The following is a 16,867-nucleotide window of genomic DNA, read 5'->3' on the forward strand; positions in this document are numbered from 1 at the left end:
TCGAGTTAGTGATAATAGGGGGGTTAGGGAGGATTATTTGAGAGGGCTCAGGGGGGAGGGGCAGGGGGCTGGTTCTTGGGGCGGGAGGTGTGGTGGGGGGGTGGGAGTAGGGGGTAGAGGGCAGTCTGGGCTGGGGGAGGGGGGCAGGTCTGTGGAGTTAGGTAGTTGAGGGCTTCTGGTAGGATTTGAGTCCGGTCTTTCTTGGGTTGAGGTCTGGGGGTCAAGGTCGGGATGGATAGGGCAGTTAGGTGGGGTCAGGATGGAGTTTCGCAGCTTGGGGAAGGTAAGTTCAAATTGGTGTAGGTAGAAGTCGTTGGCTTGGACCATGACTTTGCCATTTCTGTATAGTGTTATGGTGGCGTTAATTGTGAGTGGGGAAGACTTGGAGATAGTTAGTCTTTGGCCGTGGGGGATGTTGGTGGTTTTGGTAACTTGCAGGTGGTTAGGTAGGTTATTTCTCCATTTGGCTTGGTGGGTGGTGTAGAAGATAAGGTCTGTTTTAGTCTTGCCATTGGGGGAGTTGTGGTAGAGGTCGGCTAAGAGTGTTTCAGGGTGTTGCTGGAGTAGATTATGTTTGAAGATTTTAGTGGCGTTAGCTGAGAGGTTGGGTGGGTAGATGATGTAGAAGGAGTGGGGGCCGTGGGGTTTCAGGTTGGAGGGAGGTTGAGGGGTGGGTGTTGATGGGGTGGTCTGGAGGGGATTTCGGTTGTTTGGCATCTTTCTGATTGAGGGAAAAAAAAAAAAAAAGAAGTTCAGAGCAGCAGGAGGTGTTAAATGCCCACCATTAACCTTTTATCTGCTACAATTAAATCTTAATAGGGTGCATACGTATCTCCATTCATGCACATCCTTAACATGAGGTGGGATTGGACTGCTGGAAACGAGTTTGAGCTGTGGGAAGTGAGATTAGTAGGGTGTGAGATAAATAATGAAACATTACTTAAAAGAGCAAATTCAATGATAGGATACAACAAAGGACGTTAGGAGCAGGAAGGAAAAGAGAAATAATTAACAAAAGGATTAATACAGGAAGGAAGAAAATATCACATTTCTTCATGAGCACTGGAAAATACCACCTCCATAATTTTGAACGGAGCAAAAAAAGACAAGCAAAGATTTTCCAATTTTTTAAAACATTAGAAACAGTGGAAAAAACACATCGAAATTTACGAAATATAGAAACTGAAAACAGGAAAGTCTACACATTAAAAACAAGTGGAGCCATCTGTTGGCGGATGCTGACCTATAGGATTCAGAGACATACACAAGTGGCTATCTCACCATGGAGTGCTCAGTCTTTTGTTGCTCAGCCCTTCGGTGGGGGTTACGGACAAGTCCCATTCAACCTGTTACCTTATCTACCCCCCTTGACTTCCCTTCCATCTTCTTTCCTCTCCCCCTTCTACCTGACCCGCTTCCTTCAGCAGCCAGTGGTTGTAGGTTGATGGATTTGTTCTACTGTTTGAAATTAAATAATTCGATGTGAACCAAAAAAATCAATCTAATCAATGTAGCAGGTCCTGATAGGCCAGCGCAAACACCGCTATCACTAGAGCAGGCCGTTGGGACGCATGCTTCCATTACTCCAGGTGGCTCTACAAAAACATAATAAATATACAAAACAGTGATGAATGGAATGCTTGAATTAATCTCCATAGTTATTTTGCACACCATGCCATCTCAGTTATATGCAAATCAGTCTTGACCCTGCTACAATAGAAACAGTCCAGCCCGAACTGCCAAGCCTCGTCCTTCCCGAACCGAAACAAAAGCGATCTGGGACCGGTTTCGCTCTACTTATGGGCTCATCAGCCGGGTACAGCTTGGTTCAAGTGACACAATGTACATGGGACCCACATCTGGGCATACCCGTTTCACTTAGGACAACACAATAAGTATACTAAACAGTGATGGATTGAATAATTGAATTATTCTCAGCCACTGGTAATCACTTGGGCTGCATCCCAATCCATCATTATTATACACACCATGCCACCTCAGTTTGGACCTAGCCACATGCAAATGAGTCTTGACCCTGATCTAATAGTATTGGTCTCTAACAAACTGCTAAGTCAGGTCCTCTCTGAACCGGAACACAAGCAACCCAGGACCGGTTCCACCTTAGTTATGGGCTCATCAGCCAGATAGAGCTCGGTTCCAGTGACAGTATGCACGGGAGCCACATCTAGACATACCTGTCCCACTTAGGGTGACACAATAAGGATACAAAACACTGATGGATGGAATGCTTACATTAATCTCAGCCACGGGTAATCACTCAGGACGCATCTCTATCCATTGTTATTCATCTACAATCCATTTACAAAAACATATTTCATTGGTCATTACATTTAACACTATTGAAGCTCGCTTAGCATAGCTTCATTTATAACAGTTAAGTAAATAAATTGAATTGAGCTAAACTTCTGACCTCTCAAGAGAAACCAACCTTACCCAGAGAAATAAAAAATCAAGAAGTATTGGATGACGATGTCCTCCTTTTGTAGTAGTGAAAGAAAATCGGACACCTTTGTGGTCTTTTCTTAGTTTTTGCTACAATAGAAACCATTTCTGTCCACAAGATTAACATCTCACCCAGTAAGGACTGAGACAAGAAAGTAATGGGATGGTAGCCATTCATCCTGGCAAACAACTAAACAATAGGCTAAGTCTCACACATTATGATGGGTATCAACAATGAGGTACGCTTGCGCCAGAGGACATGTAGAATACCGCGAAGAACAGTACGTTCACAATTAAACACAGCAAATACCTTCTTTGCCACCACCAAGGCCTCTCAAATGAAACAAAAAACCCAATATGTTAAAAAACATTATTAGAGTCATAACATGTAAAGTTCAGAGCAGGCATTGACAGTTGGTCAAGCACAATGTATTGCTGAAGCCAAACAGAACAAATGGCACATGACTTTAAAGGTAGCTTGAAAAACACACAAAATGTTAAACAAATGTCGAACGTATTTTTTTTTTAAGTTGTAGTCAGGGTATGAAAAGGGTCGGGTCTCTTTGGGTCCCAGACCATGTAATAATTAAAAACAAGCATTGAAACAGGTCGTTATCAGGCACAATATTCAGGTTCTTAACCCTGCTACCAAACACACTGATCGATTTCTGAAAAATGAATGTAAAAACATTAAGGTAATCCAAGTCAGCAATATAGTTCCTGTTTAATATATCATGTTTTACATAATCTTGCATTCCATAAGAGTGTTAGCTATTGCCAGGATGTTGTGGGCTTGCATTTTATTGTGTGTAGCACACTGAAATTGAACTGTATTGAAATTGGATTTAAATAGCACTTACTACTCCTGACGAGCAGTTGAAGCGCTTTACGCCAAGTAGCATGCTACTCGGAAGCCCTAGAGTTGGTAGCCAGTCCCTTGGTTTTTAGGTCTCGCCTGAGACAGCGCATGCACTGTCTCTTCGAGACTTTTAGTAAGTGGCTTTTAAAACTGCCACCAGAGGCTTTTGCTGGCCTCCAGCTTGCGTTCCCGAGCGCGTGCACGTGCACAGCTGCCATCTGTGTTTTTATTGCTGTAATCAGGCTCCTTTGCTTGCACTACCCCCTCCCTTTTCCCCCTCCCTCCTGGTCAGCTTCATTTGTGTCTTCTATCCCTGTGAATGCTCCTCTGCTGGCACTCCCCCTTCCCTCTTCGTCAGTTTCATTTACCTCTTGTATCCCTCAACCTGTCATCTTTGAAATGTATTCAAGCTCTCCCCGAAGGTATTCTTTGTTTACGCTTTCCATAACCTGTTTCGCGTTGCTGTAGGTAAGCGGCTTTCTGGATGAAACTGATGTCTATGGATGTTGGTATTATATTTCTTTCTTAGCTTTTTTTTCAACTCTTCCGAGGATGAGAGCCACCTTCTATTCCTTAAAGTGAGCCTGGTTTCTTCTTACGGTTGGGATATTTGATGCACGTTCTCTTTGTAATTTGATTTAATTTCCTTTTACTAAGGTACTCGTCATCATCATCAAAAAACTTAATTTGATGATTATAAAGTAAATAAAGCAGGACAAGTGTACATAATCCATCGCAAATATTAAAACGTGGATAGTAACATTCCATCATACAGATGACATTTTCGGTTTAAAAACTAATGATTTAAAAAAAACTGCCGACGCTAAAGCAACCCTGAATATTAGGCAACGATACATTCGTGAAAAGAACAATGCTGGCTTGCATTGACTAAGCCCATACATATTTAAAATAGGTTTTAAATGCTTACGAGTAAACTGGTGATAATATTTACAAAAAGAATTCTCAAGAGATTGCACTGCAGGCTCATCACAGGGACAGACTAAAACGGAGTCAGTTTCGTATTAGAGATCGTATGGTTCCTAATCAGAATCTCGCTAAGAGTGATCCCTCTCGAGGGCTCAAACCCCAGCCCAGGCACTGCTTGAGATTTGGCGTTGTGTGAATAACTGCATACTCTCATTAAAAAATGAAGCTGTTTAACTTTTGGGAGATCTGCTTTAGTTAGTGAGGCAGGATATGCAAATATACCCTCACATCAAATAACCGTGGACATACGCTTTACAATTTCATATTTCAACCATGGGATGGTAAGGCCCTTCTCCCATCCCAGGCAATCCAGTATGATCATTCTGTTCAGGGATGTACACGTATTGCCCAAACAGAGACCCAAAGGACAAGTGGGGCCAGACTAATCATCAGAGACATAGGTAATACCTATCTCCTCATTGAGAAAAAAAATGCGGGGTCGAGGGCGGAAGGCCAAGGAGCTGACGGCAGAAGCAATTCTCTTCAGCCTGAATGGAAGCAGCATCTTTATATTCCCGGACCCCTGCACCATACATTAAAATTGGAAGACATTTTTGTTGATAAACCTCCAATAGGTGCTGGACTGGTTTATTACCCACCCTGTGTGAAAGCAAACAGAGCTCCCACTGCTTCATTAGATAGATTGCAGACATCGGTTTGCTAAACAGTGCAGCAAGGAGGATCTCTGGTGGTAAGAAAATCTAAAAAAAGGGGGAAGTCTGACACTCTTTAAATGCTTCTGCTTCTAATCGGAAAAGAACCTTCCTTTTTAAATATAAGGTACTCACTGTTGTAAAGTACATTTTGTCGTATAGTGGCATAACCACTAGATGCTGAAGGCTTATTTCAGTGGTGTTTTATGGGGCTGTTGAAGCGGTAAGACTGCCTATTGTATCCTTTCTTCCCACATCTCGCCTTCCTGTCTAAGCACTGCCATTTCTGTCAGTTAAGTGTATTGCTTTTGCAAATACACCACTTTTATGTTGGAACAAGATACTCTGTTGTTGGCACCACTGATGTTGACAACCGTCTTACCGTCTTCCCAAGCACACATGGCTTCCATCTCTAGGACAAACACGTGCCCATATATTTGCCTGTATTCCCGCTAAACTGGCATAGAGACAAATCTCAGCATGGAAATGGGAGACTGCCTACAGGGTATGCCTTGCCCAGGCTTTACTTGTTTCCTGTGTTCTGGGCCTGCTGCAGAAAGTGGTAATTCATGCCACTGCTCTGTTATATCGGGCCTTTGTAGCCCTTATCTTGGAAATCTAGGGAGTGCTGCAGGATTTTTAGCTGCATCTGCACTGCTATGCTTCCCGTTTGTGCATGTTGATAAATTTGGCTGAATGTTGTTTGCAGAGATTCCCACCTCCCTCGTCCACCTCTTCTTGCTCTCTTGTTCTTGCTCTCCTCTTGCTCTTCTTGCTCTCTGTAGCACAAGGGAGAGGAGTTGGCCTAACGGCTAGGGCGCTCGACCTCTGACCTGGGTACTGGGTTCGAGTCTCGGTAATGACGCTGAACATCCTTGTGATTCTGGGCAAATCACTTAATCTCCCTGTGCCTAACAAAACAAACATTGGCATAGCCAATAGGTCTCGCCTTTGGGACCTTATAATTGTTTAGTTATCCAGCACAATATCCTTGGTGCAATAACATCAACTGTTGCATGGCTAAAAACTTATAAGATCCCAAAGGCGAGACCTATTGGCAATGCCAATGCTTCTTGGGGTTAGCCACGCATGCTAAAATAAATCTTTCTATGCATTTTCCTGATTTTCTCTGTGGAATATTAATGACGTGGTGTGACATTAAGCATGGGCTATGCGAGAAGCAAATGCTTGGTGAATTTAATAGATACTGTTAGGTTGCAGGGATGTGATTTCAGATAAAAAGATTAAGAGAGACAGGCATGAGATTAAGAGTAGTCTATATACAGAAGAGACATGCATAAAGTAAAAGAGGAGTAGAGGTGCGTTCAAAATAAATAAAGGCGCGAAACATTAAGCTTGATTCAAGGTCAATTTTTCATGCAGGATTTTTTAAGGGAGTTGTAGGAAGAACTTATTTGCAATAGCATGCAATCTGTGGATGTAATCCAGTAGAAAGAAAAGTATTTTCATTCTGCTCTAAAGGAATGTGTTTTTTAAGCATCTTTAGGAGGCACTTAACTAACTGCAAAAACCATGGCCAGCGCTTGTTGAGAGCTCTTTACGAGTGACCATCATGCAGTGCGAACATTAAGCACATCCCAGTACCCGTAATTACAGTTTGAAACCACCACCTTTGCCCCACTTATGCAATGCAATAATTACCTTAAAAAAACAGAAAGACCCCTCCCTATGTGTGTGTACCAGGTACAGCAGTATATTCAATACAACAAAGTATTGCTAGAGTTAATGTAAATCATTTTAAACTATACATAAACCACATATACTATAAACAACTATAAACATGTTATGTTAACATCCACCAACTTAAAATATAACAAGGCAGCTGATAAACTCATTGCATCAAACATTCAGTGCATTTTTATGTGACAAATTCATTATTTTTATAGTGCATACCTTGAACCGAGTAGCCTCTAGGTGCTTAGAAAAGGCCACGTTTGAAAGCGCAGGAGCTGAGTCTGAAGGCAAAGTGAGTTTTTCACAGTCAGTGGATCCAAACGGTCTTCAGAATACATGGTAATCCAATCCTTGGTCTCTGTGCAGAGCGCATGGAGCAAAGCTCACATATTCCAGTGGCAATTGTGATTCTGTGTGAAGAAGGTATACATTTGTCAGAATATTGATACGGTGAAAGTAAAAGAAAATACAATGCTTAGAGGTGAGTGGGTGCTTTGTGTGTTTGCGGGAACTGACGTGAAGGAGATGTGAGGAAGCGCACACAGGAGAGAGTGAAAAGAGGGTGCTGAAAAGGAAAGATGAGGTGTAAGATAAGATATGCAGATGGACGAGATGTGGTGAGGAAAAGGGCATACAAAACAGGAGTACTGAGACACTCTTAGGAGCATTCAGTATCTTTCTTCAATCCTACATATGTTAAATGCAGTCTCACAATTTCAAAACTGAAACATTTTCAAAATTATTTATAACAAAATCGTTGTTATGTATTTATCTTCAACAACTAACAGCCACCAACAAAGTCAATAATTCTGTCCAGTGGTCAAAGTGGGGAATAAAAGTAGGGGAACTGTGGGTGGGGAATCAGAGGGCGGAAATAACCGAGGATTGGATCAGTGAGCAGAGTCAGAGGTGTTGCCAGAATGTGCAAAACCTCCCAATTTTTAGTATTTGTTTGGCATTTCACTGACCAATTACAGCTTATTATGTTATTTAATTCAACCAATGGATACACAAAATTATTTATGGTTTAATATGTTATTCACATTAAAATACATTCACAAAGTGGGATATAATTCTATCACAGAATATCTGCAATACGATTAAAAGTGGAAGCACAAGCCATATGTCTTCGAGCCATGCAGTTTCTGTCATCAGCATTTCTCCTCCCTAATTCCACAAGAGTAGTTCAAACATGAATGGCAAAATATCCTAGTTTGCAAATGTTTTCTAAATAATTATGGCTCTGCCATATTTGCCACATGATAATACATCATCCGCTTCATAATATGACAATTTTAACGAATAAAATGTAGTTCAAACGGATCAATAGTTTAAAAATAAATGTGCCTTGTGTTGCTGTAATGTGGACGGCCCTATACAAAGGTTGACTGATTGCCTTTCTCACTGCTGCATTTGTATGTTAAACTGGTACACATAATACAAAATCTTTCCAGAGACTGTTATCAGGTGTAAAACTGTCAAAATAATACAGTATCAGAAAATAAACTGCATTACGCTGAAGCCTTTTTTTTTGCTGCATAATTTAGTCAACGCTGTCCAGTGGCCCCAAAGCAGGTAGCACATGTTCAAAGTGCTTGTGCATGAAGCAGAGAGACTGAAGTTTACTTAGTTTGGTGTGCGTGCAAATCCTGCATTGCCGATCGCAATTGAGTTGCAGATACTACTGCTGAAACAAAGCTAATGGAGGTACCATTGGGTGAGGCAGACTGGCTTCAAGGACAGGGACGGCTTTAGCACTGATGGCGCCCTGTGCAACAATGTTTGTTGGTGGTGCCCTCCAATGCCACCTCCGCCACGGATTCCGTCACTGGCACCCTTTAACAGTGCCCCTTAAGTCTCCATAACCACACTCTCTCTCAGATGCATTTCATTTGATTTACAGCACTACTCCTACCAGTGCAGGGTAAGAGCACTTTACATCACACACATTACACAGAGATAATCAATTATACTTGGGTAAATCACTGTATAGGAAATGTTACATAAGACAAAGGACTACAGGGTGTAGGAGTCACATGACAACCATACTAGTAGGCAGTATAGTTTAAGTGATTGGTCTGATGTCAACACAAACTCAGAATTTAAAACGGAATACCATGTTTGGTGGTTCTCAATAATCTGAATTGATTTATATCCAAATGAACGCTTTTTGCAACATTAGGATAATCAAAGACTGGGGGAAAACCATAACGTTCCAAGCAATAAAAGGATCGCTCTGACAAAAGCAGTAATCCACTGACCTATATATATTCTGTGCACTTTGGGATCTGCATGGTACATGTTCCTTGCTGCAGGCACATTAACCCTCTGCGCTACCTTTCAATGAGTCAAAACTTCCACTAGGCAAAACTCTGATCTCTCTCTAAGAAGAATATTAATCACCGGCATTATCATGAAATTTTTATTGTTGACGAAAATTGCTGGTAGCCAGGAAGGAGGCAGCAAGTGCTTTTCAAACAATAATATACTTGCAAACACGACGCACCCAGCCAAAGTCAGCACCCGGTGCGGTCACACCGGTCGCACCGCCCTAGGACCGGCCCTTCTCAAGGGTCCTGTGACCTCAGTGACAGAGTCATTGTTGCTCTAGGGCAGAGGTCTTTAATCTGTAAATCGCGACCCCCAGGGTGGCCCTGGAGTCCTGGGAAGGGGGTTGCGCATTTCCAGGAATCACTTTTGCCTGGCATCCAAAACATGTGCTTCATTCCAAGGTTAAAATGCTTATGCTGAAGTTATTTGAGACTCCTGTGCTGTGAAACAAAATGCTGGCAGACAGGTAAAACAATCCTTTGTCCCAGGGTGCCTGCTTGCCTGAATTGAATGCAAATGTGCGCTATGAGTTAATCTGCAGATGTAAAGGGTGCTTGGGAGCAGTTGTGGCTTTAATTGCTCATATCACTCCAACCACTGTGATGGCAAAAATGTGGGGGGTTTTGAGTGGTAGTGTGAAGAGCTAACAACTGGGCTTTGAGATGCACGCTTTTAATCGTAATTTACACTTTGCTTAGTGCTCTTGAGGAGGTGTTGAAGGGGCAGTTATGCAGAAAAAAGAAATAGCATTACTTATGGTCTGGTATTACTAACATGTACATTTTGGGAGCTACATTTTATCCTAAAACTATTTACACAGATTGTAGAAGTCTATCTTATAATACATGAAATGCAAGTATAAAGTAATGTCTTATATATTCACAGTGCTTTCTGCAGAGGCTGTGACCTCATAGAACTAAAAATGCACAAGTCCCTATTCCCTATTGCACCAACCAAATTTAGTTCTGTGGCTCTCTGGTTACACACAGACCTCTCCAGTGCATTAATTAATAGAGGTTTAATAATGTAGAGCAGTGCATTTCCCACTGAGTAATAACTTTTTTTAATGCATTTTTCATTTAAGCTACCCATTATTTTATATGTAGCTACCTGATGGTGAAAGACCTAAAAAACTAACAAAATATTTTGGGGCTGATTTCTGATTCTTGCGCCGCCAGAGCGCCACCATTTTTTAATCTCCAGCGGCACAAATGTCTCAATCATATCTATGTGTTGACGCAAAGTCACCCTGCGTGGCTTTGCATGGCCTCATAGATTTGGAGTAAGAGAAAGCAGCACATGTCGCTGCGATGCCTTACTCTATGTCAAGTAGGCGTTCCAAGGGCATTGCGGTGGGTGTTCTCACACAGACGCTGCCCCAGATTTACAAAACCATGTAAACTTGAGACCGCGCCAAAACCTTACGCCTCCCCACAGCAGGCATAACGAGGAGAAATGTTTTAATTTCTTCTCGTGTTTAGGTCTCGCCTAGCGACGCAGCGCATGCACGACTCGCCTTGGCGAGACCTATTGTGGTCAGTTTCTTGGCTGAAGGGGGAGAGGAGATGTGCACGCGCATAGACAGGAGATGAGAACGCGTGCACATCGCCAGTCCCTCCCTGTCTCCTGCTCGCTGTGCCAGTGCGGAATGCTCTGGGACTGGAAGTTTCTCCCTGCCACGCTTGCGTGTTTGTGGGTGTTATCGCAATCCATTCCCTCCTGTGACACGGTCCAAAATGTAATATTGTCAGGGCAGGAGTACGTCTTTAAGGAGGGTGGAAACGGAGAACAGACTCACCCAAAATTGTTTGAGATGCAGGGGAGTTGGTTTCTGTAATTGAGAGGGATTTGCACATGCGTAAATGTACGTTACCTATATTTGTTTCCAAAAATACCCATATACGCATGTTAGAACGTTGAGATTTACAATGAATTCCACAACTGGTATCACGAAAGTGTGATTGTCATCATGATTTCCTGGCAGTACTCCTACAATCCTCTGCCAATTCCAAAATGTCGGAAATTTACTCATGGGTGACTTCTCTTCAGAATCGACCCTATATCTGTCGCAGCCAGGTCAGCAGAGCCGTTGTAGAGCCAGAGAACCAGGTCAGCAGAGCTACTACAAAGCCAGAGAACCAGGTCAGCAGAGCTGCTCTAGAGCCAGAGAACCAGGTCAGCAGAGCTGCTGCAGAGCGAGAGAAACCAGGTCAGCACAGCTGCTTTAGAAGGAGAGAACCAGGTCAGAAGAGGTGCTTTAGAGCCAGAGAACCAGGTCATCAGAGCTGCTTTACAGCCAGAGAACCAGGTCAGCAGAGCTGCTATAGAACCAGAGAACCAGGCCAGCAGAGCTGCTTTAGTGCCAGAGAACCAGGTCAGCAGAGCCGTTGTAGAGCTACAGAACCAGGTCAGCAGAGCTGCTCTAGAGCCAGAGAACTAGGTCAGCAGAGCTGCTGTAGAGCCAGAGAACTAGGTCAGCAGAGCCGCTCGAGAGCCAGAGAACCAGGTCAGCAGAGCTGCTTTAGAGCCAGAGAACCAGGCCAACAGAGCCACTGTAGAGCAAGAGGACGAGGTCAGCAGAGCTGTTTTAGAGCCAGAGAACCAGGTCAGCAGAGCTGCTGTAGAGCCAGAGAACCAGGTCAGTGAAGCCGTTGTAGAGCCAGAGAACCAGGTCAGCGGAGCCTCTCTATAGCCAGACAAGTGGGTCAGCAGAGCTGCTTCAGAGCCAGAGAACCAGGTCAGCAGAGCCGCTGTAGAGCCAGAGAACCAGGTCCGCACAGCTGCTTTAGAGCCAGAGAACCAGGTCAGCAGAGCTGCTCCAGAGACTGAGAATCAGGTCAGCAGAGCCAGAGAACCAAGTCAGTAGAGACGCCGTCGAGCCAGAGAACCAGGGGGCATATTATCAAGGACGACGTTAACATTATCGCCGGTTTAGCGGCAGAAAACTGCAGCTAAACCGGCGATAATGGGCTTGATAATATGCTCTATGGAATTTCCGTAGAAGCCCATGTTCTGGTGTGAACATGGGCTTCTATGGGAATTCTCCAGGGCATATTATTTTCGCCCATTATCGCTGGTTTAGCGGCAGTTTTCTGCCGCTAAACCAGCGATAATGTTAACGCCGTCCTTGATAATATACCCCTATGTCTGCAGAGCTGGTGTACAGCCAGAGAACCAGGGCAGCAGAGCTGCTTTAGAGCACAGAACCAGGGGGTATATCAGCAACAACCGGCAATAATTATCGCTAAGCGCACTTAGCGCTAGGATAATTATCGCTGGCTAGCGTGGATTTTTATCGCTGAGATAGCGTGCTATTAGCAACGCTTATCTCAAAAGCGATAAAAATCCTAGCGCTAACTGCCTAACGTGAGATTATCGCTGGAAACCCAGCGATAATCTCACAAAATGTGGCGTTAGCTTGTTGATAGGGCCTCACAAACTTAGCCATGATATCCACCTTCCATAGGATATCATGGCAAAATCAGTCCTGAAGCAGGCGTAAGGAAAGTAGCGATAACAGTGGTTATCGTTACTTTTCTTGCCGCTATGCTTCATGGCGTGGGGCTTGTTGATAGGAGAAATGTCGCTTAGCGACATTTCTCTTGTCATGTCAGGTCAGGAACGCCCACTTTGCATCTCATTAGAGATGCAAAGCTGGGCGTTAGGAATTCCTGCGCTAACGCAATGTTTCACGCGTTAGCGTGAGCTTGCTAATTAGGCGATAAAATTATCGCCGCTTTTCGGCCGAAAACTGTCGCAAGAGCGGCGATAATTTTCTATTGCCGCGTTGTAGATATGCCCCCAGGTCAGTAGAGCTGCTGTAGAGCCAGAGAACCAGGTCAGCAGAGCTGCTGTAGAGTCAGAGAACCAGGTCAGCAGAGCTGCTGTAGAGTCAGAGAACCAGCTCAGCAGAGCTGCTTTAGAGCCAGAGAACCAGATCAGCAGAGTTGCTGTAGAGCCAGAGAACCAGGCCAGCAGAGTCGCTGTAGAGCCAGGGAACCAGGTCAGCAGAGCCGCTGTAGACCCAGAGAACCAGGTCTGCAGAGCCGCTGTAGAGCCAGAGAACCAGGTCCGCAGAGCCGCTATAGAGCCAGAGAACCAGGTCAGCAGAGCTGCTGTAAAGCCAGAGAACAAGGTCAGCAGAGCTGCTGTAGAGTCAGAGAGCCAAGTCAGCAGAGTTGCTCTAGAGGCAGAGAACTAGGACAGCAGAGCTGCTGTAGAGCCATAGAACCAGGCCAGCAGAGCCATTGTACAGCCAGAGAACCAGGTTATCAAAGCTGCTTTACAGCCAGAGAATCAATCAGGTTAGCAGAGCCGTTGTAGAGCCAGAGAACCAGGTCAGCAGAGCTGCTGTAGAGCCAGAAAACCAGGTCAGCAAAGCCGTTGTAGAGCCAGGTCAGCAGAGTTGCTCTAGAGGCAGAGAACTAGGACAGCAGAGCTGCTGTAGAGCTATAGAACCAGGTCAGCAGAGCCGCTCTAGAGCCAGAGAACCAGGTCAGCAGAGCCGCTATAGAGCCAGAGAACCAGGTCAGCAGAGCTGCTGTAAAGCCAGAGAACAAGGTCAGCAGAGCTGCTGTAGAGTCAGAGAGCCAAGTCGGCAGAGTTGCTCTAGAGGCAGAGAACTAGGACAGCAGAGCTGCTGTAGAGCCATAGAACCACGCCAGCAGAGCCATTGTACAGCCAGAGAACCAGGTTATCAAAGCTGCTTTACAGCCAGAGAATCAATCAGGTCAGCAGAGCCGTTGTAGAGCCAGAGAACCAGGTCAGCAGAGCTGCTGTAGAGCCAGAGAACCAGGTCAGCAAAGCCGTTGTAGAGCCAGAGAACCAGGTCAGCAGAGTTGCTCTAGAGGCAGAGAACTAGGACAGCAGAGCTGCTGTAGAGCTATAGAACCAGGTCAGCAGAGCCGCTCTAGAGCCAGAGAACCAGGTCAGCAGAGCTGCTTTAGAGCCAGAGAACCAGGTTAGCAGAGCCGAGGTACATCCAGAGAACCAGGTCAGCAGAGCTGCTCTAGAGCCTGAGAACCAGGTCAGCGGAGCCATTGTAGAGCCAGAGAACCAAGTCAGTAGAGCCGTTGTAGAGCCAGAGACCCAGGTCAGCAGAGCTGCTGTAGAGCCAGAGAACCAGGTCTGCAGAGCTGCTGTGCAGCCAGAGAACCAGGGCAGCAAAGCTGCTTTAGAGCACAGAACCAGGTCAGCAGAGCTGCTGTAGAGCCAGAGAACCAGGTCAGCAGAGCTGCTGTGGAGTCAGAGACCCAGGTCAGCAGAGCTGCTTTAGAGCCAGAGAACCAGATCAGCAGAGTTGCTGTAGAGCCAGAAAACCAGGCCAGCAGAGTCGCTGTAGAGCCAGTGAACCAGGTCAGCAGAGCTGCTCTAGAGACTGAGAACCAGGTCAGCAGAGCCGTTGTAGAGCCAGAGAACGAAGTCAATAGAGCCGTTGTAGAGCCATAGAAACAGGTCATCAGAGCTGCTTTAGAGCCAGAGAACCAGGTCAGCAGAGCTGCTCTAGAACCAGAGAACCAGGTGAGCAGAGCCGTTGTAGAGCTACAGAACCAGGTCAGCAGAGCTGCTCTAGAGCCAGAGAACTAGGTCAGCAGAGCTGCTGTAGAGCCAGAGAACTAGGTCAGCAGAACCGCTTGAGAGCCAGAGAACCAGGTCAGCAGAGCTGCTTTAGAGCCAGAGAACCAGGCCAACAAAGCCACTGTAGAGCAAGAGGACGAGGTCAGCAGAGCTGCTTTAGAGCCAGAGAACAAGGTCAGCAGAGCTGATTTAGAGCCAGAGAACAAGGTCAGCAGAGCCGTTGTAGAGCCAGAGAACCAGATCAGCAAATCTGCTTTAGAGCCATTGAAATAGGTCAGCAGAACCGTTGTAGAGCCAGAGAACCAGATCAGCAGAGATGCTGTATAGCCAGAGTACCAGGTCAGCAGAGCTGCTGTAGAACCACAGACCAACCGCAGAGCTGTTTTAGAGCCAGAGAACCAGGTCAGCAGAGCTGCTGTAGAGCCAGAGAACCAGGTCAGTGAAGCCGTTGTAGAGCCAGAGAACCAGGTCAGCGGAGCCTCTCTATAGCCAGACAAGTGGGTCAGCAGAGCTGCTTCAGAGCCAGAGAACCAGGTCAGCAGAGCCGCTGTAGAGCCAGAGAACCAGGTCCGCACAGCTGCTTTAGAGCCAGAGAACCAGGTCAGCAGAGCTGCTCCAGAGACTGAGAATCAGGTCAGCAGAGCCGTTGTAGAGCCAGAGAACCAAGTCAGTAGAGACGCCGTCGAGCCAGAGAACCAGGGGGCATATTATCAAGGACGACGTTAACATTATCGCCGGTTTAGCGGCAGAAAACTGCCGCTAAACCAGCGATAATGGGCTTGATAATATGCTCTATGGAATTTCCGTAGAAGCCCATGTTCTGGTGTGAACATGGGCTTCTATGGGAATTCTCCAGGGCATATTATTTTCGCCCATTATCGCTGGTTTAGCGGCAGTTTTCTGCCGCTAAACCAGCGATAATGTTAACGCCGTCCTTGATAATATACCCCTATGTCTGCAGAGCTGGTGTACAGCCAGAGAACCAGGGCAGCAGAGCTGCTTTAGAGCACAGAACCAGGGGGAATATCAGCAACAACCGGCAATAATTATCGCTAAGCGCACTTAGCGCTAGGATAATTATCGCTGGCTAGCGTGGATTTTTATCGCTGAGATAGCGTGCTATTAGCAACGCTTATCTCAAAAGCGATAAAAATCCTAGCGCTAACTGCCTAACGTGAGATTATCGCTGGAAACCCAGCGATAATCTCACAAAATGTGGCGTTAGCTTGTTGATAGGGCCTCACAAACTTAGCCATGATATCCACCTTCCATAGGATATCATGGCAAAGTCAGTCCTGAAGCAGACGTAAGGAAAGTAGCGATAACAGTGGTTATCGTTACTTTTCTTGCCGCTATGCTTCATGGCGTGGGGCTTGTTGATAGGAGAAATGTCGCTTAGCGACATTTCTCTTGTCATGTCAGGTCAGGAACGCCCACTTTGCATCTCATTAGAGATGCAAAGCTGGGCGTTAGGAATTCCTGCGCTAACGCAAGGTTTCACGCGTTAGCGTGAGCTTGCTAATTAGGCGATAAAATTATCGCCGCTTTTCGGCCGAAAACTGTCGCAAGAGCGGCGATAATTTTCTATTGCCGCGTTGTAGATATGCCCCCAGGTCAGTAGAGCTGCTGTCGAGCCAGAGAACCAGGTCAGCAGAGCTGCTGTAGAGTCAGAGAACCAGGTCAGCAGAGCTGCTGTAGAGTCAGAGAACCAGCTCAGCAGAGCTGCTGTAGAGTCAGAGAACCAGGTCAGCAGAGCTGCTTTAGAGCCAGAGAACCAGATCAGCAGAGTTGCTGTAGAGCCAGAGAACCAGGCCAGCAGAGTCGCTGTAGAGCCAGGGAACCAGGTCAGCAGAGCCGCTGTAGACCCAGAGAACCAGGTCTGCAGAGCCGCTGTAGAGCCAGAGAACCAGGTCCGCAGAGCCGCTATAGAGCCAGAGAACCAGGTCAGCAGAGCTGCTGTAAAGCCAGAGAACAAGGTCAGCAGAGCTGCTGTAGAGTCAGAGAGCCAAGTCAGCAGAGTTGCTCTAGAGGCAGAGAACTAGGACAGCAGAGCTGCTGTAGAGCCATAGAACCAGGCCAGCAGAGCCATTGTACAGCCAGAGAACCAGGTTATCAAAGCTGCTTTACAGCCAGAGAATCAATCAGGTCAGCAGAGCCGTTGTAGAGCCAGAGAACCAGGTCAGCAGAGCTGCTGTAGAGCCAGAGAACCAGGTCAGCAAAGCCGTTGTAGAGCCAGAGAACCAGGTCAGCAGAGTTGCTCTAGAGGCAGAGAACTAGGACAGCAGAGCTGCTGTAGAGCTAT

At 45.8% G+C, this 16,867-nt stretch overlaps 1 protein-coding gene across 1 annotated transcript in view; it reads right to left on the minus strand.

The window, feature by feature from the left end:
- The window catches only part of VAX2 (ventral anterior homeobox 2), a 750,626-nt gene that overhangs the window by 722,915 nt on the left and 10,844 nt on the right, over positions 1 to 16,867 (minus strand). The window contains exon 2 of the transcript XR_014978235.1: positions 6,877 to 7,067. The gene's annotated coding sequence lies outside the window, so the exon portion shown is untranslated. The remainder of the gene's footprint in view (positions 1 to 6,876; positions 7,068 to 16,867) is intronic.

Source organism: Triturus cristatus, chromosome 2_2 (genome assembly GCF_964204655.1).
Source record: "Triturus cristatus chromosome 2_2, aTriCri1.1, whole genome shotgun sequence".
NCBI classification, from domain to species: domain Eukaryota; kingdom Metazoa; phylum Chordata; class Amphibia; order Caudata; family Salamandridae; genus Triturus; species Triturus cristatus.